We start from the raw sequence: 26,713 nt of genomic DNA on the forward strand, positions 1-26,713 counted from the left end.
CTGTGTTTCAGTGGCATTCTCCTTCCTTCGGCATCTTCTTACCATGATGTTCTGTCCCTCCGGGTATATCAAGGGCTCTCAGGTATCCTCGGCATGATCCTGACTTATCCTTAGTTCCACCTTCCCCCAGGTTCCCCAGTCACTTCGATTGTCACTTTTTATCTCTATAAATGAAATTAAAAGGACAAAAGACAATGAAAAGCTATTGAGTTCATGATTAGCTGCATTCTCAGGTGGCCCCCTGGTGGCCCAACCTGGACTTATGGGTAAAAAGAGATTTATGAGTAGACCTTTTAGATAAAATGTATTAAACACAGTGCTAGGTATTGGGGATGTAAACTCTACTTTCAAGGAATTTACAAGGGTGAAAATGCAAATAACATGCCATACAAGGGAAACTATGATAAGTGTAAAAGAGAGCTCCAGGTAAAATGCAAAATATCAGGAAGGAAAGATTTATTACAACTGGGAGCCTCAGGGAAAGTTTTATAAAGGCTGGGTCAAATGAATTGGGCCTTGAAGGAAGAGGGGCTTTAAGAAAAGGAGACCAAATGCATATACATGTTGTATAACATGAGTCTGGGAAGGTCCATCTGCATCCAGATTATGGAAAGCATTAAATAACAAGATCAGGAGTTCATACTTTATGTCCATGAAGGTTTATAGGTAATAATAGCATACAAACATGTGTATATATGTATATGTGTGTACACACATATACATATTATGTATACATATGTGTGTATACACACATATACACATAGGTATACATATATACACATACACAATACACATTCTCCTTCTCTCTCCATATATGTACATGTATACACACATATACATTTTATACACACACACATATGGTTTGAAAAGTGCTTTACAAATATTCTTTCATTTTATCTTTTCAGTAACATTGGGAGGTAGGTGCTATTGTTTTCCCCAATTTACATATGAGGAAATTTAGAGAGCAGTAAAGTGACTTGCCTAGTATCACATGGCTAGTATCTGAGACTGAATTTGAACACAAGACTTCACAACTCAGGTCCTGAACTCTACCCACTGCCACCATGTAGCTGCCTCTAGTAATGGAATGGGGGTGATCAGGGTGCTGTGTTAAGTTTACATGTACCATGGTGTGAAGAACTGATTAAGAGAGAGAAAGAGGACAGAACAGAAGGAGAAAGACTAGTTAGGAGACTATAACAATAGTCTAAGTGAAAAACTAGAACAAGATGGAGAGGTTTAAAATATGAGTGACAAGAATTAGTGTGCTTTTACAAATGAAATAATTTTGCTTTTGATTGCAATATGAGATCTAAGTGATTTGTTAATAGAACATGGTTTAAAAAAATAAGGAGTTGCCAGTGGGTCATGGTAAAAAGGAACCATGGAAAGTATTGAAGAGCATCCTGGAAGTAACGAAGACTGCAGAACCCTCTTTTGAATTTGTAGTGGGGGAGGACTCGTGTTCATCTCCCTCATGTTCCCCTGAGGTTCCAGTCTTCTTCGTATCCTTCCTACTCTAGTTCTGGTCTCCTGGTCTCTTCTTCACTAAATGATCAGAGTTAACTTGCAAGGCAGCCTGATTTTATTTGACTAGAAAACACTACATTCAAAGCATACTTGTTTGATATTTGCTGCTGATGTGGGCTCTTGTGACAGATGTGATTCTGCTGTCAGTGTGGGTTTTCTTTCCTGGGCCTCAAATGAACCCAGAGAATGGAAAAGCTGTGTTCAGCTGGGAATTTTCCCAACTCAGCTCAGACACTCCTTATCAGCTCTTGAAAGTGTGCAGTCAGTGAACTGGGCTCCTAGAGAGAGATCTTGCTCAAATAAAGTTATTGAACACAAGTCACCAAAAAGCACGGGATGGTTCAAGAAACAAATGGCTCCTTCACAGGTGTCCATTCAGCGTTCTTGCTGCAGTCTAGAATTCTACATTTCAGCTGGAAGGCTTCCAATGCCTTCTCGTCTCCTTGGTCCCACCCAATCACTCAATAAAGCTATGAGTACTTCCAGCAACAGAATAGAGACCACATAATGGGGAGGAATTTCTGCAAAGAGATTCATTTCTCTTTCTTTTCCTCCTGCTATTAGTGAAACTCTGCACAACAGAAGTAATTGCAGCACTAAGTAGGATTCCCAAACTGAAAACTAACCAAAATCAGCCATGATAAAGTAACAGTACATCAGTGAAAAGCAAGGAACTTCTGTGAATAAAACATTTGGACCAAGTCATTTAATCACTGGCAGTTTGGCATCCTCGCAACAAATGAAATATGTTTTTGCTAGTTATAAAGCAGAAATGACAGGTAGGACACACTCAAGCTATGTGTGTGCTGCCCAAGATTCTCTCTGAGAACCTTAATAAGGGGAATTTTATGAGTGAGAGGACAAAAGTGAGAGGGTGTGCCCTAAACAACTTTGAATCCCCTTAACAATTTATTACAAGTTGTGTGACCCTGGGCAAGTCACTTAACCCTAACTGCCTTACCGTAATGAAATATACATTTACACATACACACACATACATAAAACAAAACCTTGGAATTTTCTTTTTTGGGTGTGGGGGGGGGGAGCAAGGCAATTGGGGTTAAGTGACTTGCCCAAAGTCACACAGCTAATAACTGTGTCAAGTATTTGAGTTCAGATTTGAACTCAAGTCCTCCTGACTTCAGGGCTGATGCTCTATTCACTGCACCACCTAGCTGCCCTTTCTTTATATTTTCTATCAGGACAACTTGGGGTAATAAGTTCCATATGTTTCCTGTCTTCTGGGTAAAGATACATTTCCTTTCATTTGCCCTAAAAAAACCTTAAAATCTCTATGGAGATTTATTGAAGGTGGCCATGATCACCACCTTATATGGCCCGTTTTCTTTTTATAATTTTTCCTTCTCTTGAATAGCTCTTGTCTTCTTAGTCTCTTTGTATTCAGGTGCTTGTTCATACTAGGTCCTTCCTTGGACCCTTCAGATAGGTCTGAGGTAGGTAGCTTTCTAATTCATTTAGGGTGAGGTGATAGAAAGGAGGGTGGATTGGAAGGCAGTGGTCAGAAGCAAACCATACTTTTGAGGAGGGACAGGTAAAAAGGAGAGATAAAGAGGAGGATAAATGGGGGGAGGAGAGAATAAAGGGAAATACATACTAATAATAATTATAAATATGAATCAGATGGACTTAGCAATAAAATGGAAGTTGATAGCAGAATGGATTAAAAATAAGAATCCAACAACATTTTGTTACAAGAAAACACTTGAAGCAGAGAGACATACAAAGAGAAAAGCACAAGGGACCAGAGCAGAATCTATTGTACTTTAGCTGATGTTAAAAAAAAAAAAGCAGAGGTAGATCAATCATAATCTCAGACAAAGCAAAAGCAAAAATAGATCTAATTAAAAGAGAAAGGGGAAGCTATATTTTGCTAAAAGGTACCACAGACAATAAAGTAAAATCAGTACATAACAAATATACACCAAATGGTATAATATTCAAATTCTTAAAGGAAAAGTTAAATGAGTTCCAGAGGGAAATAGGCAGTAAAATTTATACTAGTGGGAGACCTCAACTTTCCTCTCTCAGAACTAAATAAATCTAACCAAATAATAAATAAGAAAGAAAATGAGATGAATAAAATTTTAGAAAAGTTGGATATGATAGACCTCTGGAGAAAATTAAGTAGGAATATATAGGAATATACCTCTTCTCTTGGCAATACATAGCACCTACACAAAAATTGACTATGGATTAGGGCATAAACATCTCATGATCAAATGCATAAAAGCAGAAATATTAAATGCATCCTTCTGAGATCATAATGCAATAAAATTAGTTTAAATAAAGAGGCACAGATTAAAAATTAATTAGGTACTAAATAGTTTAATGCTAAAGAATGAGTAAGTAAAGGGAAAAAATCACAAAAACAATCATAATTTCATTAAAGAGAATGACAGCAATGAAATAACATACCAAAGTTTATGGGATACAGCAAAAGTAGTTCTTAGGGAAAATTTATATCTCCAAATGCTAACACGAATAAAATAAAGAGCAGATCAATGAACTGGACATGTGACTAAAAAACTTAGAAAAAGAACAAATTTTAAATCCCCAATTAAACACCAAATTGGAAATCCTGAAAATCAAAAGAAAGGCTAATAAAGTTGAAAACAAGGAAGCCAATGAACTAATAAATAAATCCAGAAACTGATTTTATTAAATATCAATAAAATTGATAAACAAAAAATGAGTGAAACCAAATTACTACTATCAAAAGTGAAAAGGGTAAACTCACTACCAGCAAAGAATAAATTAAAGCAATTATTAAGAGCTATTTTGCCCAACTGTATGCCAATAAATCCAACAATCTAAGTGATATGAATGAATACATACAAAAATATAAATTGTACAGATTAATGGAAGAAGCAATAGAATACTTAAATAATACTATTTTAGAAAAAGATATCAAACAAATCAACAATGAGTTCTCTAAGAAAAAATCCCCAGGATCAGATGGATTCACAAGTGAATTCTACCAAACATTTAAAGAACAATTAATTCAAATACTCTATAAATTATTTGGGAAAAGAGGCAAAGAAGAAGGCTTGCCAAATTCCATTTAGAACATAAATATGGTGCTGATACCTAAACCAGGAAGAGTAAAAACAGAGAAAGAAAACTATAGGCCAGTTTCCCTAATGAATATTAATGCAAAATTTTAAAAGAAATTACTAGCAAGGAGATTATAGCAATATACTACAAAGATCATATACTATGACCAGGCAGAATTTATACCAGGAATACAAGGCTGGTTCAATATTAGGGAAACTATCAGCATAATTGACCATATCAATAACAAAAACAACAGAAATCATGTGATTATAAAAATAAGTGCAGAAAAAGCTCAACAAAATACAACATGTATTCCTATTAAAAAGACTGGAGAGCATAGGAATGAATGGAATATTCCTTAAAATGATAAATAGTATCTATCTAAAACCTTTTAACAAACATAATGTGTAATAGGGACAAGCTACAATAGAAGCCTTCCTGATAAAATCTATGGTGAAGCAAAGATATACATTTTCACCACTATTATTCAATATTTTACTAGAAATGCTAGTTCTAGCAATAAGAAAAATAAGTTAAAGGAACTAGAATAGTCAATGAGGGAACACAACTATTATTCTTTGCAGATGATATGATAATATACTTGGAGAATCCTAGAGAACTGACTAAAAAAATCTACTTGAAATAATTTACAACTTTATCAAAGTAGAAGGATATAAAATAAGCCCACATAAATCAATGGCATTTCTATATATTACTAACAAATTCCAATAGTAAGAGACAGAAAGAGAATTTTTATTTAAAATAATTGTAGACAATGTAAAATAATTGAGACTTAACCCGCCAAGACTAACCCAGAACTGTATGAACACAAATACAAAACTCTTTTCACATAAAATTAGATTAGACAATTGAGAAAATATCGATTGTTCTGAGCATCTAGGTGGCACAGTAACTAGAACACTGGCCCTGGAGTCAGGAGTACCTGAGTTCAAATCCATCCTCAGACACTTAACACAAAAACTAGCCATGTGACCTTGGGCAAGTCATTTAACCCCAATTGTCCTCCAAAAAGAAAAAAAATTATCAATTGTTCATGGGTTGGTTGAGCCAATGTAATAAAAATGACAATTCTACCTAAATTTATTTATTTTTTCAGTGCCATACCAATAAAAATGTCAAAAAAAATTATCTTATGGAGCTAGAAAATATTATAACAAAATTCATCTGGAGGTAAAGAATATCAAGGGAATCGATGAAAAGAATGTGAAGGAGGCTGGCCTAGGAGTACCAGATCTCAAACAGTAATGACAAAACAGTAATCAGAACAATCTGGTACTGATTAAGAAATAGAGTGGTAGATCAATGGAATAGATGAGGTACACAATACACTGCAATAAATGACCATAGTAATCAAGCATTTGATTAATGCAAAGATTTAAATTTTGGGGATAAGAACTCACTAATAGACAAAAATTGCTGGGAAAACTGGAAAACAGGTTGGCAGAAAGTACTTATGAACCAACATCTCACATTGTATACCACAATAAGGTCAAAATGGGCATATGATTTAGATGTAAAGGTTGATACCATAAGCTAAGTAAGGGAGTGTGGAATACCTTACCTGTCACATCTATGGAGAAGGAAAGAATTTATGTGACCAAACAAGAGATAGAGAACAATATGGTAATTAAATGAATAATTTTGATTATATTAAATTAAAAAGGCTTTTCATGAACAAATCCAATGCAGTAAAGGTTAGAAGGAAAGCAGAAAACTGGAGGAAATGTTTACAGCAAGTTTCTCTAATGAAGGTCTCATTTCTCAAATATATAGAGAATTGAGTCAAATTTATAAGAAAATGAATCATTCCCCAATTGATAGATTGCTAAAGGATATGAATAGGAAGCATTCAGAAAAAGAAATCAAAGCTATCTATAGTCATTTGGGGGAAAATGCTCCAAATTCCTATTGATTAGAGAAATGCAAATTAAAGCAACTCTAAGATACTTTCTCGCAACTATCAGACTGGCTAATATGATAGAAAAAGAAAATAGCATATGTGAGGGTATAGGGAAAAATTAGAGCACTAATGCACGGTTGGTGGAGTTGTAAACTGATCCAACTATTTGGGAGAACAATTTGAATCTATGGCCAAAGGATTATAAAACTGTATTTACCCCTCTGACCCAGCAATACCACTACTGATTCTGTATTCCAAAGAGATTTAAAAAAAAGAAGAAAACCCATATGTACTGAGGGAATCAGGAGAATTAGGATAGCAAGTGGGAGTGGAAATTGATTGAACCACACTGACTTTATCTTGTGACTCAATTCTGGAGCTAACTCATTTCCCTTTCTATTCAATTATGATTCTAGTCCAATTTCTGTCTTGTGAGAAGATTTATTCAATTGTGGTTATTGGGAGAAAATTGCTTCTACCTGTTTCTTAGAGATCCTTAAGTAATGACATGTTATACTGACCAGAAACTTGGTCAAATCCAAAGATTGATGCAAGGAGTTTTCTCACAATTATTCATTTTAAGCAACCTGTATGTCTTATCCAAAAGCTAGCCTTGTACTAATCAATCAGTTATTAGTTCCATGTCCTTTTAATACTTTACAGATACTTGAGGGAAGTGGGAAACCTATTTTTCTAATTTCAGGAAATTGCACCAGTTTGCTCTCAGCCTTCCAACTTGGAAAGTCTATAATCTCTCCTCCAATTAGAAATTGTTGTATCCTGGTTAATTGTTTTCTTTTAATTGGTCTTGTTTGATTAATTATTTTATGTGCATGAAAATCTCTCTCCCTTTGTATTTAGGGCCCAACCCTAAGCTAAAGAGATCTGGTCCTGGTTTGTTGAACAACTGGCATGCATTGCTTAATAAATCAATATGCTCAGAAGCTCAAACATTTATTTCCTCAATCATTTCATCTTTCACCCACCACAGTAAAAAAAATTATTTATAGTTGCTCTTTTTATGGTGGCAAAGAATTGGAAAGTGAAGGAATGCCCATCATTTGGGGAATGGCTGAACGGATTATCAATATAATTGTGATGAAATACTATTATGCTATAAGAAATGATGAGCAGGATGGTTTCAGAAAAAAAACTAGAAAGACATTTGTTGTCATTCAGTCATTTTCAGTCATATCTGACTCTTTGTGACCCAATTTGGGTCTCTCTTGGCAAAGATATTGGAGTGGTTTGTCATTTCTTTCTCTAGCTCATTTTATAGATGAAGAAACTGAGGCAAATAGGGTTAAGTGACTTGTCCAGGATCACATAGTTAATAAGTGTCTGAGGTCAGATTTGAACTCAGGAAGATGAGTCTTCCAAACTCCAGACCTGGTGCTCTATCCACTGTGCCACATAACTGACCTAAAGACGTATATGAACTGATGCAATGTAAAATAAGCAAAACCAAAAGAATATTGTACATAGTAATAGCAATATTATACAATGATCAACTGTGAATGACTAAGCAATTTTCAGCAAAACAGTGATCCAAGACAATTCCGAAGAACTTTTAATGAAAAATGTTGTCCACCTTCAAAGAAAGAACTGATAGAGTCTGAAACCAGATTGAAGAATATTTTTTACCTTATTTTCTTGTGTTTTTTAGTCTACTTTCTTCTGCAAAATGGCTAACATGGGAATAATTTTGCATGACTGCATATGTATAATCTATTTGAAATTACTTGCTTTCTCAAAAGGAGAAGGGAAAGAAAGAATTTATAACTCATTTTTAAAAAAATAAGTGTTAAAATTGCTTTTACATGTTATTGCAAAAAAAAAAATTAAACTTGAATATATGTGCTCCGAGAACAGGGATTTCATTAATATTTAGGTTCATAGGGTCATAAATTTAGTGTTATATGGAAACTTAGAGGCCTTCTCATCTAACCCCTTTATTTTACAGATGAGGAAACTGAGACCAGGTGAGGAAATACCCTCTACCAATGTAAGTTGGTACCTTCTCTGTAACTTATGGTAACATAGTCTTGCTCAAAGCACTGAGAAATTAAAGGATACAAAATTAGTTTGTATTGGAGGTAGTACTTAAATACATGTCTTCTGACGCTGAGGGCAGCTCTCAATGGACCATATTGTGCTACCTTGTGTTAGTAAACTTGTAAAAATTTTATTCCAGACTAACTACTAGTTACTACTACTCACTGGAAGGAATAATTTATAATTCACTGACAAGCCGATACTGCAACAACTCCAGTGCATGGAATTTCTTATTGGCCTGGACGTTTCTCTGCATTATCATGCTCTTTGTTTTGGTTGTTAAAATTATATAATATTTTATTATATAATATAATATTATATAACATTGTATAATATTTCATTATATAATAAAATTATATAATAAGGGAGTCTCCAAGGCCTTCCTGAAATAAGCATAGTTTTATTTTAGATTACTCAGTCATGGTTTTATTTTTTATACTGACAAGGCAGATTCAACATGGAATGATGAACATAATTATTATATAGTATATTAAAAGGAAGAAGAACAAGAATGATAATCACAGGATCTATTCAGGGGCATTTGAAGTCATTGTTTTCTTTGGGAAATCCTTTCTTCACTCCTATCGTTATTGTTCAGTCATTTTTCAGTTATGTCTGACTCTTTGAGACCCCATTTAGGGTTTTCTTGGCAAACATATTGGAGTGGTTTGCCATTTCCTTCTCCAGCTCATTTTACAGATGAGGAAACTGAGGCAAACAGGGTTAAATGACTTCCCAAGGTCACACAGCTAATAAGTATCTGAGGTCAGATTTGAACTTCGGTATTCCTAACTCCAGACACAGCATTCTATCTACTGTACCACCTAGATTTTCCATTTGCAATAATAATACTACTAAAGTAAGATTTTCAAAGTACTTTAAAAATATTATCTCATTTTATCCTCACAACAATCATGGGAGGGAGGTATTGTTATTATCTCCATTTTACAGCAGAGAAAATTGAGTCAGAAAGAGGATAATGACCTGCCCAGGGTCACACAGCTAATAAGTGTCTGAGGCGGGATTTGAAATCAGGTTTTCCTGACTCCAGGCTCAGCACTCTATGTCATCACTGAACCACCTACAACTATTTCATTGAGTACAATGAGTACCAAATTCCTTAATACAATCCTAAGTAATCACTTTACCTTATTTTCAAGGGGACAAATATTTCTTAATAATAAGAGCTCACATTTATATAATCCTTTCCAATTTATAAAATTAATGATTATATCTTATTTTATTTAATCCACATAACAATGCTGGGGGAATGGTGGGGTTGGGGGCAGGAGAGCTAACATTATCTTTTCCACAGATAAGGAAACTTATATCCATAGAGGTCATGTGACATGCTCAAGATTTCATAGCTAGTCTAAGGGCAGAAATGGAACATACATCCTCCTGATGTGAAGTCCAGTGCTCTGTCTACTAGGCCACCCAGCTGTCTAATCATTTCTTTGCCCTATAATGATAGCTTGTATCTATATAGATCTTTAAGGTTTGCAGAGCATTTTGCATATGAACGATAAGTCATTTGAGGCTCAAAACAACCCTATGAAGTATTATTATTATTCCATTTTACAAATAAGCAAACTGAGACTGGACATGGTTAAGTGACTTGCACTTTGCTAGAAATTTACATGAACAGTAAAATATCTGAGGCAGAATTTGAACTCAGCTTCCTAACTCCAAGTCCCATAATTTAGCCACCATCTGCTACCTTGACAAGTAAATACTAGTTCATTAAAATAATTCAGGGGAGAGAAAATTACTCTGGTAATGAAATCTGGATTCAAATTCTAACTCTGTCACTTGTAAGTTGCTTGACATAACTTTAAAATGAGAGTTTGGAAGAAATCATCCATATCTGATGGAAAGTTAAAAACTAATAGTTTGATGCTTTTCTTTATTTTTTTTTTAACAGATGGTGAACTTGAGATGGAAAAATGTTGTCACCTCCTTGGGGCCATAGCCAGACTGTACAAGACAAGGCCTAGCAGTAAAAGTGAGACAGAAATATACCATAACAGAAAGAGAGAAACTGCGAAATGTCCTCTGACCCTTTCAGAGGTCTCATGATCTCCCTTATGTTGAAAATAAATAGATTATTTTACAGGAAAATAGTTTATACAATAAATAGAGTAATGTAAAGGAAAATAACATTGAAAGAAAACAACTCAAAGTTATGCATCTCTTAGCCTCAGCAGATTGGTGGTACAGCATGCCGCTTGCCCTAGAGAGGTGGTAGATTATAGGTGTGGAATGAGGCATACGTTGTCAGATGGAGCCAAGGTGCTGCTCTGTTTTACTTCTTGATTATAAGGGAAAATTTGGGGGTAGCAGGTAAAGGCTTATTGGAAAAGGAGATTTTTTTAAAAAGCATTAATAAAATATTTCCTTAATTTTAAAATTCTATTTAAATATAATTAAATAATATAATATAAGATTTTATATATAAATTAATTAATATCAATATATAATATATAACATTAAAAATAAATAAATTAAATATAAAAATTTAAATATTTAGATTATAGTTAAATTAAATTATATTGGAGAAACATTTTGGGACATTTTACTTACTTTCCACTATGAACCTCTCTCAAGTTTTTATTATTTGTTCACTCTTATCTTTTTCCCCAAGATTCAACAAAAAAAGTAAAGAAAATCATAATATCCCCATTCAATTGTCACTTGGGATCATTCCTACCATCCTCCCCCAACAGGGCCAGTTTCAAATTGGGGTAGGGGGAGAGATAGCCTGTGATGAAAAATGTTTAGCAGGAACAAAGAAAATCTGAAAAATTACTAATAAATTGCTACTTCCTGCTTTTAAAAGGACCAATAAGGGCAGAAATAATTTATGTGAGGAAAAAGGAGCCTGATCTTGCTTATCCCACTCTAAGTATAATACATAATGGATTTACATTGTAACCTGGCCACTCAGGCAGAGTCCTGGCCCTGCTGGTCTTTCTGAAGGTTCTGTTCCATTCCCATTCACCTCTTGCTGGAGAAATTTATCACAGCATGATCCTTCATGACTTTGAACACCAAAGTACTATTGCTAGTCATGAACATAAAAAGAAAAAAATTCCATTTGGATGATTACAGTGGAAAATGTAACAGGCTTTTATTTCCTTTTAAAAAAAGTTAATGTCTATAGAGTTAAAAATATATTAACTACCCTCTTGGGTTGTTCTGATTTCTGAGGACCTAGAACAGGGGTTCTTACCCTGGGGTCCCTGGATAAATTTGAGAAGGTCTGTGAACTTAGATCAAGAAAAAGTTACATCTGTATTTTTATTCACCTCTAAGTGAAATTTAGCATTTTCTTCAGTTATTGAAAACTATGATTCAATAGTATAGAGAAATCAACCCCATGACATTTATTATAGGATATTATATATAATATATTATATATATTATATATATTTATTTCAGGACACTGAAAAATGGGTCAATGACACATACAAAAAGGTTAAAACCCCTTAGTGGAGGGATCAAACCCAAAACAGAGATAGCCTGAACCAGATTAAAATGGAATTAGGAAATATTTAACAAAACAAACAAAAATGCAATAGAAGATAGAAAATATGTAGTTTTCTACATCAATATGTGACCTGCAGGGCTCCTTATATATAATTTAGTGGCCCTCTTATCAATTTGAGCTTAGCACCATGGCTCTAGAGGACAGAACGGAGAGTTGAATTGGATTCTGGGGACATAGCCACAACGTCCTCACAGAGAGGAGACAACAGTGTGCAGTGTACAGAAGACTGGAATTGGTGTCAGGAGACCTGAACTAGCTGGCTGTTCAGCCTTGGACAAATCTCTGATGATATCTAGGCTTTAGTTCCCTCATCTGTAAAAGGATAAGAAGACTTACACTACCTATAAGGGTCATGATGAGGAAAGCCCTTTGAAAGCCCATTTTTCCCCACTATACCCTCTGTATCCCCTAACTTCCATGTTCCTATTGAAGACTCTGTCATTTTCCATATACTAATAAAAGGGAAGAGAAGGGGAAGGAAACACGCATTTATTAAGTGCCTACTATGTGCCAAGCACTGGGCTAAGTGCTTTTACAAATATTATCTTATTTGATCTTTGCAACAAATACTAAGTACTATTATGATTGTCATTTTAGAGTGGAGGAAACTGAGTCAGACAGTGACTTGACCAGGGACATACAATTAGGAAGGTTGGATTTGAATATTTGTCTTTAATAAAACTTAAGTTACCTTTGATTTTTTCTTCTCCCTCAGCAGCAACCCATCCTCCCTCACCCACACGTCCACCCACCTTTTAATCCAATCTTTTGCCCAGTTTTGTTGATTCTACTTGCTAGTCTCTCACATTCCTCTCCTTTCTATTCACATAGCTACAGTCACAATTCGGAGCCTCTTCTCTAGATTTTTTCATAGCCTCCTAACTGGTTGCTCTGGTTCTTGTCTTTCCCCTCTCCAATTTATCCTATTCCTAGTTGCCTAAATACTCTCAAGGCATAGGTCTGACCATGTTACTAAAAAAAGCTCTTTGCAAAAAGTCCTCAGTGGCTCCCTATTACCCTTAGCATAAAATATAAACCCCTCAGGCCTGGTATAAAAGACCTTCAGCAATCTGGCTCTAACCTGTCTTTCTAGCCTTAATTTGTATCACTTCTCACGCAAACTACATTCAAGCCTAAATGATCTATTAAATAGTGCTCAGATTCAACATTCCATCTCACAACTCCAGGTATTTAATAAGATTTTATAGTTGAGTCACTCTGGCTCTCACTGATTGGCCAACAATAGGTCAGAGGATAAGCCCCACTTTAGTCATGGTTTGGACACAGGACATGTTGAAAGTGAATATAAATAGCAATTGTTTCCATTTTGGTCAGAAACCTTGAGGGGTTTTCCCTCCCAGCTAGATTTTTTTTTTTTTTGACTAGGTAAAGAGGCATTCTCTGTCTCTTTTCTTAGCCTTACTGCCTCAAGTCAAACTAAAACCATTTAAAGGTTAAAAAGGCCAAGGTCTCCCATCACAACCAGGGCCATCTCCAGTCATTCTGATCTATATCTTGCCACTAGACCCAGATGGCTCTGGAGGAGATAGTGAGGCTGGTGACTTTGCACAGCACTCCCTTGCTTAAATCTAATTCACTTTCATGTCATGGCATCACCTCTCTGATGTCATTGATACTCTTCAAGAAGGAAGGATAAATAATAACATAGTTGGGTAAGCCTTTACATAAGCTGCCTCCCATGTAAGGAATGTATTCCTTCCTCATAAAATTACCTCTCAGAATTCTTATCCTCCTTCAAGGCTAAGTCCAAGTGCCTCTTTCTCCTCTGGGAAGCCTTCCCTGATGCCCCTACACAGAAGAGTCAAACATACAGCCCACAGGACCCCCAAGCGCTGCCCAAACAAGATTTTAAAATGTAATTGGAAAATTAAATTAAAATGTAATTGGAAAATATTTAGCAAAATTAATAGAAATAACTAAAACGTAGATAATATTGCATTTTAAAACTAAATCAATATGCTGCCTGCAGGGATCCTTATGTATTGATTAACAACCCTGTTTCTATTTGAATTTGACACCGCTGCCTCCCAATCATAAATGCTCTCTCCCTCTTCAAATTACCCTGTATTTCAGTGTATTTTACCTTCCTGATGCCATGGTCCTCTTAGAGAATGAAGGACAAACAACACCTCGTATTTATCTGTTGAAATAGTAGACAGCATCAGTAGAAAGCTCCTTGAGAGTAGGGATGAATTTTCATTTTTGTCTTTGTATTCCCAAGCATGAAGCCTTGCACCTAGGGGGAGTTAACAAATGTTTATTAAAATGCAATGAAACATATTAGCTCATTGATACCCTTTAATGTATCATCATGTACTAATCGATCACACATCGTCTGGCATGTAAAGTACATGGTACAGTACTGAGGATAAAAAACAACCTGGAGACAGGGTTGAAGGTACCTTTGGTAATGAACAGTCTGCTTAGAACCTGGGTTGTAGACAGCAAAGAGCTCACCTTACAAGAAGACACCCCACCCCTTTTATTGACCTAAACCCAGCCTGTTGCCTCCAGGCTTTTAATATAAATTGCTCATATCATAGATAAGGCAGAAACTCTGAGAATTGCAAGAACTACTAGCAAATTCCAAAGTAGGATGAGAAAATTAAAGAGTGAAGGAAATGCTGGGAAATGGTTCTGTACTAAGAGTGAGACTCAAAAGGTGCCCTACCTGTCTATGCACTGAGGCTTTGATTGAAGCAGGGCTAAAAGCCTTGTTAGTGTTGCACGGAGAGGGGCGATGGATTGTAATCCATTCTATAATTCAATCAGGCAGGCTCCTAGCTGTTCCTCAGGCAGGACATAACTGTCTCCTATCTCCATGATGTCCTTCATATCTGAAATGCACTCTTTACTCATTTCTGCTTCTAGAATTACTAGATTGGAGCTTTGAAGCTTAGCTTCAATGCCATCTCCTTGATGAGGTCTTTCCTGTCACCTCAATTATAAGTGCCTTTCTCTCATAATTATCTTCTCATTTATATACACACATATACATACACATACACACATATTCCTATGCACATACACATTTACACACACATACATTCTATATGCATATATAATAAAGTATTTGGTTTCCATATGTGTGCATTTGTGTGTACATACATACCTGTATGTATATGTGTGTGCATGTGTGTATGCACATGTATATGTCTATTGCATGCATATGTATATGAGTGTGTATATATGTTTTTTCCTTCTCCTTTGGCAAAATGTTCATTGAGAGTACTCAGTCAGTCAATCAATAAGCATTTATTACTAAACCTATTAGGTGCCAGATAGTGGGTTAAGCACTGGGAATCCAAAGAAAGACCAGTCTCTGTCCTCAGGGAGCTCATAATCTAACAGGGAGACAGTGTGCAAACAACTATGTAAAAACAAGTTAGATACAAGATAAATAGGCGGGAAAGCCCATCAGAGAGAAGGCACTAGAATTAAGAGGGAAAAGGCTAATTTGGGAGAACACAGTACCTAACACTATTGGAGGGATTGTCCTTGAGTCTAATTGTGAAAATGTTGCTATCTATTAGTTCAGCAGCGATCAGAGCATCTCACTGTGCTGCTGGACGAGTGTGTGCTAAAGCCTTAGGAGTGACTGCTGAAGAAATCCTGAAATCTACATTGATGGAGACTTTTCAAATGCTGGTGAATTCTCTTTCCTCTTCTGGGACGGCATCGCTTTAAGTCAGAGGATAGACAGATGATTCCAGGCTCCTAGACTGTTTACCTTCATGATGCTAAGCTTTAAATAGCACTCTATGCTACTTAATGGCATATTATCTCATTTGAATATATTATCTCATTTGAGTCCTATGACAACATTTCAAAATCAGGTCTAGAGTCATTCTCATCTCCATATTACAGGTGAAGAACCTCACGCTCAGAGAGGTTATAAGGTTTGTCCAAGATCCTATAGATAATTAGGGTAAGATTTAGGATCAGAATTGTCGTGTTCAGTCTTCTTGGTTCCAAAATCAATATTCTGAAATACAATATTTTCTAAGTATAAGATACTTGCAGAAACATTCTAACTACCTAATGACCTAGGACATCTCATGGCACAGTGGACAGTGCTGGACCTGGAGTCAGGAAGAACAGAGTTCAAATCTAGCCCCATACACCTCCCTGTTATGTGACACTTGACAAGTCACTTAACCTCTGTCAGCCTCTGAAACCTAAATTGTAAATGGGGGTAATAATAGCCTCCACCTCCCAGGGATGTGCAGATCAAATGAGATAATATTTTTAAAGCATTTAGTGCAGGTCTTAGCACATAGTAGGTGCTTAAAATTTTTTTGTTCCTCTCTCCTCCCCCTTTTCTTCATGCTTATTAGCCAACTGAAGTTGCCAGGCTAGATAGATTGATAGAAAAGATTAGAAACTAGATAGAAAACAAGGTAACAAATGCTGGGTTAATACTAACCCAAAATAACATGTCTACCAGATGGTTTGCATCCATTGTTGTTCTACCTTCCCCTATTGAGATGATAGGAAATAGAGCTGGAGGGGACCTTCAAGATAATATAGTCCCAAAATGAGGAAACTGAGACACAGTGAGTCACTTAAGCTATGTGCCCATGACCAAGAAAGTGGTGTCAGAGGCAGGCTTCAAACTCAGATATTCTGGCTATGAGCTTAGCCAATGCTCTCTTGGCTACATTGACCTACAGATCCCACTAAGCATGTTTTGAAAGTTCAATGACTATGCAGATTCAGTGAAAATGTATTCCACAATGACTCATTAAAACACCCCAGAGAGACTTAATCTTTGCCATGCCAAACCCAAGCTATCTGAGGTGGTTTTCAGTGCTTAGCAGACATTCAAAACAAGCACCCAACAGAAAAGGAAAAGCATTCAAGAATTATTGATGGGGTTAGAAAAATGAATTCTGTGGACTATAGCCACATAATCATTGCAATGTTAGTTAAAATGGAGACAATGAGGCTCAGAAGAAGCTTTGAGGGGAGAGTGGTGATGTGTTTTTCTTTAGAAAATTAAACATAAAACATAGAGTTTCAAGGGTGGAAGGAATCTGTGGGTTAAAAATGTTTAGAAAGGCAGCCCTGAACCTGCCGTCACTGGCCTGCCTCATCTTCTATGGCCAGGCTCCCTGACACAGTGATCCCCTCACTATCCCTTCTTTCTGACCTCATCCAGGAGAGGAGTGGGGATTTGAGCACCATGGAGAGATATTGCAGGGTACTTTTCTACAACGTTAACATTTCTTGAGCGTGTGGAAAGATCCGGGGAGTTGGGGGGGGAGAGGGGGAGGGGCGCGTCAGAGGGAAGGGGAAGGGAGTCATATAGAATCAGTTGAAGCCAATTAGAACCACTAATTGCTACCCATGCTGATTCAGATTGTAACATAGGCTTTTATGCACTCAGAATTCCCAGGGAGTACCAGTGGGACTGCAAAAACCTAGTTGCCTCCTTCTGCTGGCAGGCTGCATGTCTCCTCTGTTTATCAGGAAGAAAAAGACATCTCCACTAATAACTTTCTCCTCTGTGTCTTCCAAACCCTTTCCCTTGATCCCTATTTGAGTAGCTCCCCAGTACCTAACAGTCTAATTATCAGGCAAGTGGAGGTAGGGAAGGATTTTTTTTTTATGGAGCTTCATAATTATATTTAAGCTTCTGACAGGATCAACCTTTCCATCTTCTATTTCTGTCTTGTTGAGATTCTACTGTGTCACATGAGTGACTGAAATAAATGTGAGGGGAAGTATCCATCGACTACTTATGGAAACAAGGGAGATATGAGAGGATCATATGCTTTTGCCATAGTCCCAGAAGATTCATAGTTTGTTTGCTTAACTAATAGGATTTCTATCCACATTTTGGTGGGCAAAAGTCACTGCCACTCCAAAACAAAAACCTTTTCCTCTTATTTATACTTAAATGCATTACTTATTATTTCATCTACATACATAATCATTCCAAGAGCTAAATTTAGTCAATGCCTCCCAATAAATTTCATCTTGTATGGGGGAATGGGAAATGCCACTGTGCACTTACTCTGATCTTATTTTGGCATGTGGTTGGTTGGCTTAGTTGGCTTGTACACTAGTGCTGAGGCCAGGATCATGAGAACACTTTACTTTATAATGTTTCATGGTCCTTGCCACATATGTGACATCCCTAATATTTAGCCATCTGTTTCATAAACATACAACTTGGATCGTACAGGAGAAAGAGAATGAATGCATAAGTCCTGGAGATATATACATATTACTAATGTTGAGTCTTTAGCTTATATAAAAGGCAGCATTATTATTGGGATGTAATGAGGTCTTTTGGAAGAAAAAAACACGATAGATGTTCAAACACCTATCTTCCCAGAGGGTCCTAAAGATAAAAGAGAGAGAGAGAGAGAGAGAGAGAGAGAGATCATGCCTTGTTCTTTTGAGTAATTTATTTAGGATAGGCATAAAAGTGGGGGATAGGGAGCAAGAAGCCTATCAACACATAATTATCACTCTTCTCACAATCCCTAGGCTTTTTGGGAATCTGTGGAGGTCATAGAATCACAGATTCTTAGAATTAGAAAGGACCGTTGTGGTCATCTGTGCCATAGAGAGTCTAATGCAAGTGAATTGGTACAATTCAATCTGTCCTTAACAAGAATTCCTCCTACAACATCCCCAACAAGTGATCACTCAACTTTTGCCTTAGGACCTCCAAGGAAGAGGAACCTACTTCCTCTTGAAACAATCCATTCCACTTCTAGAGAGCTCTAATTCAAAGGTTCCCAATCTTATTTGGCCAACTGCCTCCTTTTTAAAAAAAATACTCAATGCCTCCTTGGAAATCTACTTTCATTAACCCTTTAACAGCTTTGTAGAAATTGGCATCATTTAAAAATATATTTTTTAAAAATAATGATGCATAATAAACTTGGTAATTTATTATAAATTTGTGGAGTTTTTCCTGTATTGAAATTTTGATAATACAATATTGTATAATGTAATCATATAGTATTGTATTGAAAACAAATCATTACATGCACTTATTGCTGCTGATGCATGCTGGACTTCCCAACGGTGTGTGACATGCTTGACTGGCAACATTTATTTCTTAAGATCTGTTGGCAGACTTGACCACTGATCAATTATAACTTATATTTTGTGTGTTTACTTGGAAAATAATGTAATCTCTATGACTTTAATTCTGTTACACAACAGATAAAACCCATATGAACTGTTTTTCAAAATTCTCTTCTCTTCTTTCCTTATGCTTCCTCTGCCCCCTTATTTCTATTTAACACTCCTTAATTGCACCAGAGGCTACTACAGCCCCCCTGTTCAGTACAACACCTCCCAGGGAGAAATATTGCCCACTTTGGGAACCTATGCATAATTGAAAGGAAGCTTATCTTAGCATAGAAGTGAAATCCATTTCTCTGAAACTTATTGGTTCTGCTAATAGAATCAAAAAGTAGAAATTGAATAACTCATACCTAGGAACCTTGGAAATACTTGGAGGCAGTTTTCATACACACCATACATATTTTCTTCAGGCTAAATATTCCCAGTCCCTTTGAACATTTTCAAAAGTCCCCTCTGCCCTGCTTGTCAATGTTCTGTTTAAAATATGGCAACCAGAACCGAAAGCAGTCCTCCAATTGTGATTAAACCATATTAGAGTACATCAGAACTATCATATTCCTGTTTGTGCATGCTATGTGTCTCTTAATGCAACAAGAACAAAGCAAAAGCTTTATCATGGGGCATTCCTTACTCACATTAAGTCTGAAGTCCACAAAAAAAAGAGCCAATTGTTTACAGAACTGTTATCTATCCATGCCTGTCTGATCCTGTATTTGCTAAATTGTATTGTCAAACTGAAGGATAGCATTTTACATTTGTCTCTATTAAATTTCATCTTCTTCAATTTGGCAAATCACTAGCTTATTAAGACTCTTTGGGATTGTGACTTTGTCATCCAAAGTATGAGCTCTTACTCCCAGTTTCTCATCACCTACATATTTGCCTTCCTCTAAGTCACTTCAACACTGATTTTTAAAATGTACAGCATAGGAATAAAGACAAATACTAGAGATGTACTAGAGCTGCCTTTTTGTGTTAGCTTTGACTCAGCCTTGTTATTCAAATAGCTCTGAATTTATCTAATGTACTATCATCTTGGTCATTTCTCCCAATCTCTTTCACGACAATGCTGTGCTGAAATCTAAGTATTCTAAATCTACAACCTTGCCTTGATCTATCAATCTAGTTAAGACAACTAGACTGTGCAGTGCATAGAGCACTAGGCCTGGAGTCAGGAAGACCAGTTCAAATCTAGCCGCAGTACTTCCTAGATGAGCAACCATGGGCAAGTCACTTAACCTCTGTTTTTGTCTCAGTTTCCTCAATGTTAAAACATAAAATAATGTCACCTGACTTTCAGGATTGTTGTGAGTATCAAATGATATTTTTTTTTTTTTGCAAAATCACTTACTTGAAACATAGCAGATGTTATATAAATGCTTATTTCCTTTCCCTTTTTCCTAATTAGGCAAACAAGTGAAAGCTATGTGATAGCCTCCACTGACACAGTTCCAAATTGTAACTAGTCCCTGATTTAGAAGTAATTACTAGGGAGATGCCTGAGGCACACAGAGGTTAAATGATGTGCCCAGGGTCACACACTATTGGAAGCAGAATTTAAATCCATGGTTTCTTGACTCCATGCCCAGCCTTCTATCCACTATGTTGCATTGCTTCTCACCAAGCTTGTTCCCCTATCACAAAAAGAAATGAATTTCACATAATTTTTTATGAAGATTAATGGGGTAGAAACAGAAGCGACTTTGTCAGCAAACTATATTCTACAGTCCACTTGAACAGAAAGAGGGAATGGATGCAGAGTCTGAGAAATAGTTCACAAGCCTGGCATGGACATATGACATAGAAGTGATGGGGAATTTTCATTATTCAGACATCTGATGAAAAGTTTTCTCCACCAAAACAGAAAAGTTAATAATTTCTTATGATACATAGCATCCCTCTTATGTACAATCAGATTTAGAGTGCTATTGAATTATCATCCACTCAGAATCATGAGTCCTCCTAATCAGAATCATAAAGTCCTGACCAAGACATGTCTATCCCAGACTATACCAACTGGCACATGATTTCAAAAACCAATGGAATAGAATTAGAATAGTCAGGTAAGAAATAAAGGACCAAATGAGGTAGTGAATGTGCCATGTATTCTATTTTTTTTATAACAAAAAATATTGCACATAAAGCTGCAAATCTATTATGCACAACTTGTTATTCCTCTTAAATATATAATAAAGTTATCATGCAAATGTTCCTCTTTTTCCACCTTTCACACCCTCTGCCCTAGAGACGGTTATCATTAGATAATATATGTATAAAATAAGGTATGTGATTTTGCATGTGTAGATATGATTTACATGCATGTGATTTACATGCATATGTACATATATGTAAAATCACCTATACATCCTTCTATTTATCACTTCTTTCTCTGGATGCATATAGTGTTTTCCTTCATACGTTCTTTGTAGTTAATTTGAGTATAATAGTCAAAATGACTCGTTTGCTCAAAATTGTTCTTAAAACAATATTGTTGTTACTGTATACAATATTCTCTTGGTTCTGCTCATTTCACTCTTCATTATTTCATGAAGGTCTATCCATGTTATTTTAAGATCATCAAGCTCATCATTTCCTAAAGCACAGTAGTATTCCATCACAATCATCTACCACTATTTGTTCAGCCATTCCCCAATTGATGGACATCCCCACAATTTCCAGTGCTTTGTGTCTACAAAGGGAACTGCTATAAATATTTTGAAACACATAGGTTCTTTTCCTTTTTTCCTAATAAGCTTTGGAAACAGATCTAGTTGTGGTTTTGCTGCATTAAAGGGCATGGGCAATTTAATAATTCTTTGGGTATAATTCCAGATTGCCTTCCAAAATGGTTGGATCTGTTTACAATTCCACCAACAATGAATTAGTGTCCCAGTTTTTCCACATCTCCTCCAATATTTGTTGCATTCTCCTTCAATCATTTTACCCAATTTGGTAGACATAAAATGATTTCTTAAGGTTGTCTTAATTTGCATTTCTCTAATCAATAATGATTTAGAGCATGTTTATGACTATAAATTTTTTTATTTCTTTATCTAAAAATTGACTGTTCATATCCTTTGACCATATATTAATTGGGGAATGACTCATACTCTTATAAATTTTACAAAATTTTTTATATGTTTAAAGTATGAGACCCTTATCTGATAAAATGTCTATAAAATTTTTCCTAATTTTCTGCCTTCCTTCTGATCTTGGCTACATTTGTTTTACTTGTACAAAAACTTTTAAAATTAAGTTAATCAAAATTATCCATTTTAGACCTTACTCTGCTCCCTATCTCTTGTTTATTTATAAATTGCTTGTATATCTATACATTTGATAAGTAACATGCTCCATGTTCTTCAAATTTTCTTGTAATATCTCTGTATCTAAGTCATGTATCCATTTTGACTTCATCATGATAAAACATGCATGATATTGATCTATGTTTAATTTCTGCCATACTACATTCCAATTTTCCCAATAATTTTCACCAAATAATGAATTCTTATCCCCAAATTTTAACTCATTACATTTGTCAAATACAGTCTATTTATTTGCTACTGTAAATTGCACATTCACTCTGTTCCATTGATCTACTTTTCTATTTCTTAGTCAGTCCCAGATAGTTTTGACAATTACTGTCTTATAATATAGTTTAAGATCTGGTACTGATAAACCTCCTTCTTTTGTATTTTTTCATTAGTTTCTTTGATATTTTTTTACTTTTTGTTCTTCCAAATAAATTATGCTATTTTTTTCTAATTTGTTAAAATTATTTTTGGTAATTTAGTTGGGATAGCATTGAATATATAAATTCATTTAGGTAAAATTATCATTTTTATTACATTAGCTCTGCTTATCCATGAACAATTAATATTTCTTCAGTAATTTAAATCTGACTTTATTTGTATAGAAATTTTAAAATATAATTTTGTTTATATAATTCCTGAGTTTGTTTTGGCAGTTGTACTCCCAGGTATTTTATACTGTATAGAATTATTTTAAATGGGGTGTCTCTTAATATCTCTTCTTACAGGGTCTTGTTGGTGATATATAGGAATGCTGATGACTTATGTATGAAATTGGTCTACAATTTTTTTTCTGTTTTTATTCTTCCTGGTTTAGGTATCAGTGTCACATTTGTTAAATAAAAGGAATTTGGTAGGATCCTTTCTTTGCCTATTACTCCAAATAATTTATCAGATATTAATAATAATTGAAGATCAATTAATTGAAGAAAAGGAAATAGAATGTCTAAATAGACCTATTTTAGAAAAAGAAATTGAACAGGCAATAAATGAACTCCCTAAGTAAAAAGTGCCAGGACCAGATAAATTTACAAATAAATTTTTTATCTAAAATAGGTCTATTTAGGGGAGGCCAGGTAGCACAGTGAGTAAGAGCACCAGCTCCAGTTTTGGGACGACCTGTAGATCAAATCCCGGGCTCAGACACTTAGCACCCACCCAGAAACACCTGGCCGTATAACCTTGAGCAAGTTACTTAACCCCAATTGCTTAAAAAAAAAAAATAGGTCTATTTAGACATTCTATTTCCTTTTCTGCTGATCTAAGCAATTTATATTTTTGTAAATATTCTTCCATTTCAAGTAAATTGTTAAATTTAGTGGCATATAATTTGGCAGAAAAACTCCTTATAATTGTTTCAATTTCATTTTCCTTAGTGGCATATTCACCTTTTTCATTTTTAATGCTAGTGATTTGGTTTTCTTCTTCCTGTGTTCTATTTTAAGAACTAGAAGTCAAGCTCATTAGTCTAAATCTTTCAGATTGTTCTTTCTCTCATTTTTTTTGGAAAACTGGGACATTTGCTCTTCTCCAGGCCAATAACATCACAAGTGAAGGCAAAATAAAAAAAATTGTAAGACCTTTCTATGCGTCAGGATAGAAATAATATGCTCAGCACTGGGGTTATCAATATAAGCAGAAAGAGAGACAGTCTCTGTCTTTAAGGAGCTTACATTCTATTTTGGGAAGACAGCAAAAGAGAGCTAGCTGAAAAGTGAAGAGGTTGGGGAGGAAAAGGGAAATACAGTTCCAGAGAATCAGAAGTGAAGACTGGGATGTGAAGACATGACTTCTGAGTATCATACTTAAAAAGGAGATTCTGTAATGAAGCAGCCAATCAAAGGAAGAGACCCAAAGTACTTCTAAAGTAGGAAGTGTAGAGGGAAAAGATTTCTATGGGGTGTTGTAGATAAAATTTAAGAGAATTAGGAATGCAGCCTGGAGAGTAATGAAGACACTACAATCCTCCACAATCTCTTTGTTCTTTTAGGCCTTTTATTCATTCAGTCATTTTTCAGTCATATCCAACTCTTCATGACCCCATTTGGAATTTTCTTTTTTCTTTTTTTGCTTTTTGGAGGGCAATTGGTGTTAAGTGACTTGCCCAAGGTTACATGGCTAGTTTTGGTGTTAAGTGTCTGAGGTCAGATTTGAATTCAGGTCCTCCTGACTCCAGGGCTGGTGCTCTATTCACTGTGCCACCTAGCCACACCTCCGCATTTGGAATTTTCTTGACAAATATACTGGAGTAGTTTACCATTTCCTTCTCCAGCTCATTTTACAGATGAGGAAACCGAGGCAAACAGGGTTAAATGACTTGCCCAGGGTCACATGGTTAGTAAGTGTCTGAGACTGTATTTGAACTCAGAAAGATGAGTCTTCCCAACTTCAGGCCCAGCACTCTGTCTATGTCTACTGTGTCCCCTAGCTTCCCCACCTATTTAGTTCTATTCTCTCATTTTGTAGATGACTAAACAGACCCAGAGATAAAGCAACTTGTCCAAGTTCTTGCAGGCAACAAGTGCTGGAGTCAGAATCTGAATCCAGGGTTTCTGACTTTAGCACACTTTCTACTGTATCACACTGATTTTTCTCAATCTGTACTCTGAAAAACATCTGATGGGCAATTCCCAGGCACATTTCTTGGAGCCAGTTGGAGATTCAGAACTTGAGATCAACAGAGACTGGAGCTCAGCATATAGATATACAGGCCTAACACTGGTGCACTCAAGTGACAGCTGAACCATTGAGAGCCAAAAGCTCAATCTCCCTGAGTTCAAATCTGGCCTCAGACACTTACCAGTCATGTGACCCCAGGCAGGTCATTTAACCACTCCATTATATAATAGCAGAATAAAAGATGGAATCCTGGGGTCATTGCTTCAGACAGTATGACAACCAGAGATTTTACAGCGACATATAGAATATAAAATGTTTGCCTTTCAGCCACACAGAGAAATGTCATCTATTATCAAAATGCAATCTAGTCTCCTTCCTAGAAGAAAAGAGAGAGGGACTTACTCATTCAAGTGTCATTATTTGCAAGCATGAAAAAATGTAATTATAAGTGCTACTTCATAGGGTTGTCCAGGTCCAACAACCTGGCCATGCCATGGTCCAGATGGGATGCTGGATTTCACAGTGCATGCTAGGTCCATGACGCTTGCTTTCTCTCCACATGGCTGCCTCTTCTTCTATTCCAGTTTCCATCCTTGCCAGCATCTTCTATGTCCACATATTGGCCACCTGCACCAAATTTCTCATGTAAGACTTTTGCAGTCCCTTTTAAGCCTGCTTGCTACAGAGCACTTTCACCCAGCTTACATAACAGAGAGCACCACCACACTGCAGGCTCACACATAGCCTCCTGGGTAACATAAGTCAGAGGACTTCCTACAATGGTCAAGGTTCTCTCAGCCCCAATCATTGTGTAGGAAATGGGATCTATGTTCATATTTCTCTACATAAAATTTATCCTTTAAAAAATGGGGCAATCTGTGAGACATACTATTACTCTCACATGATTCTTTCCAACAAAGAGGGACTGATTGATGAAGTAGAAACAATAGAAACTTGAGGGGTGGTTGTGGATAGTGACTAGTCTATCTTAGTATTCATGACGGAGAGAGAAAAGGTAAGCATATTCTTACATTAACTATAGATTTTGGCAGAGCAGAATTCAAATGAGGAAATATAGGTAGGAGCTCTTGGACTATAGTTATACCTGGAAGTCAAGCAAAGAGTAGTGGGAAGTGCACATGAATGAAATTCTGCAAGCTATGGCAGTGCAAATGGTAGTCCCTGTTGTTGGAGAGACTGAGATTGACAAGTCAAGTGATTTTGGTTCTAAACTGCATTTGAGATAAAGTTGATTGGGCATCTGTGCTAACTCCAGCATCAATATAGTGAGTCCCGAGAATTGGAGGGTCACCCATCTGCCTCAAAAATGGACTAATCAGGTTTGAAAAAAATGGAGTGGACAGTGTTTAAGTTTCTTTGCTGACTGGTATCAGGAGAAAGTCCAAAGGTGGTTGCTGATATTCTAACCTGGGTGAGATTAGGAGACCAGTCTTAAGAAAGAAGGAAAGAATGGAAGAAAGAAAGAAAGAAAGAAAGAAAGAAAGAAAGAAAGAAAGAAAG

The 26,713-nt window shown here is 36.0% G+C and overlaps 1 protein-coding gene and 1 pseudogene across 1 annotated transcript in view; one reads left to right on the forward strand and one right to left on the reverse strand.

Moving 5' to 3' along the window:
* Positions 1-14,633, reverse strand: part of DCSTAMP (dendrocyte expressed seven transmembrane protein) — a 63,078-nt gene extending 48,445 nt beyond the window's left edge. Inside the window, exons 1-3 of the mRNA XM_069081008.1 lie at positions 14,555-14,633; positions 14,236-14,388; positions 43-164 (exon numbers count right to left, since the gene is read on the reverse strand). The gene's annotated coding sequence lies outside the window, so the exon portion shown is untranslated. The remainder of the gene's footprint in view (positions 1-42; positions 165-14,235; positions 14,389-14,554) is intronic.
* Positions 14,634-26,189: 11,556 nt separating this feature from the next.
* LOC138155763 (cofilin-1 pseudogene) overlaps positions 26,190-26,713 on the forward strand; it is a 3,989-nt pseudogene continuing 3,465 nt past the window's right edge.

The sequence above is a fragment of the Petaurus breviceps genome, unplaced genomic scaffold (assembly GCF_028583685.1).
Source record: "Petaurus breviceps papuanus isolate PSGF00001 unplaced genomic scaffold, PetGlider_PUasm1.0 98, whole genome shotgun sequence".
NCBI lineage: Eukaryota > Metazoa > Chordata > Mammalia > Diprotodontia > Petauridae > Petaurus > Petaurus breviceps.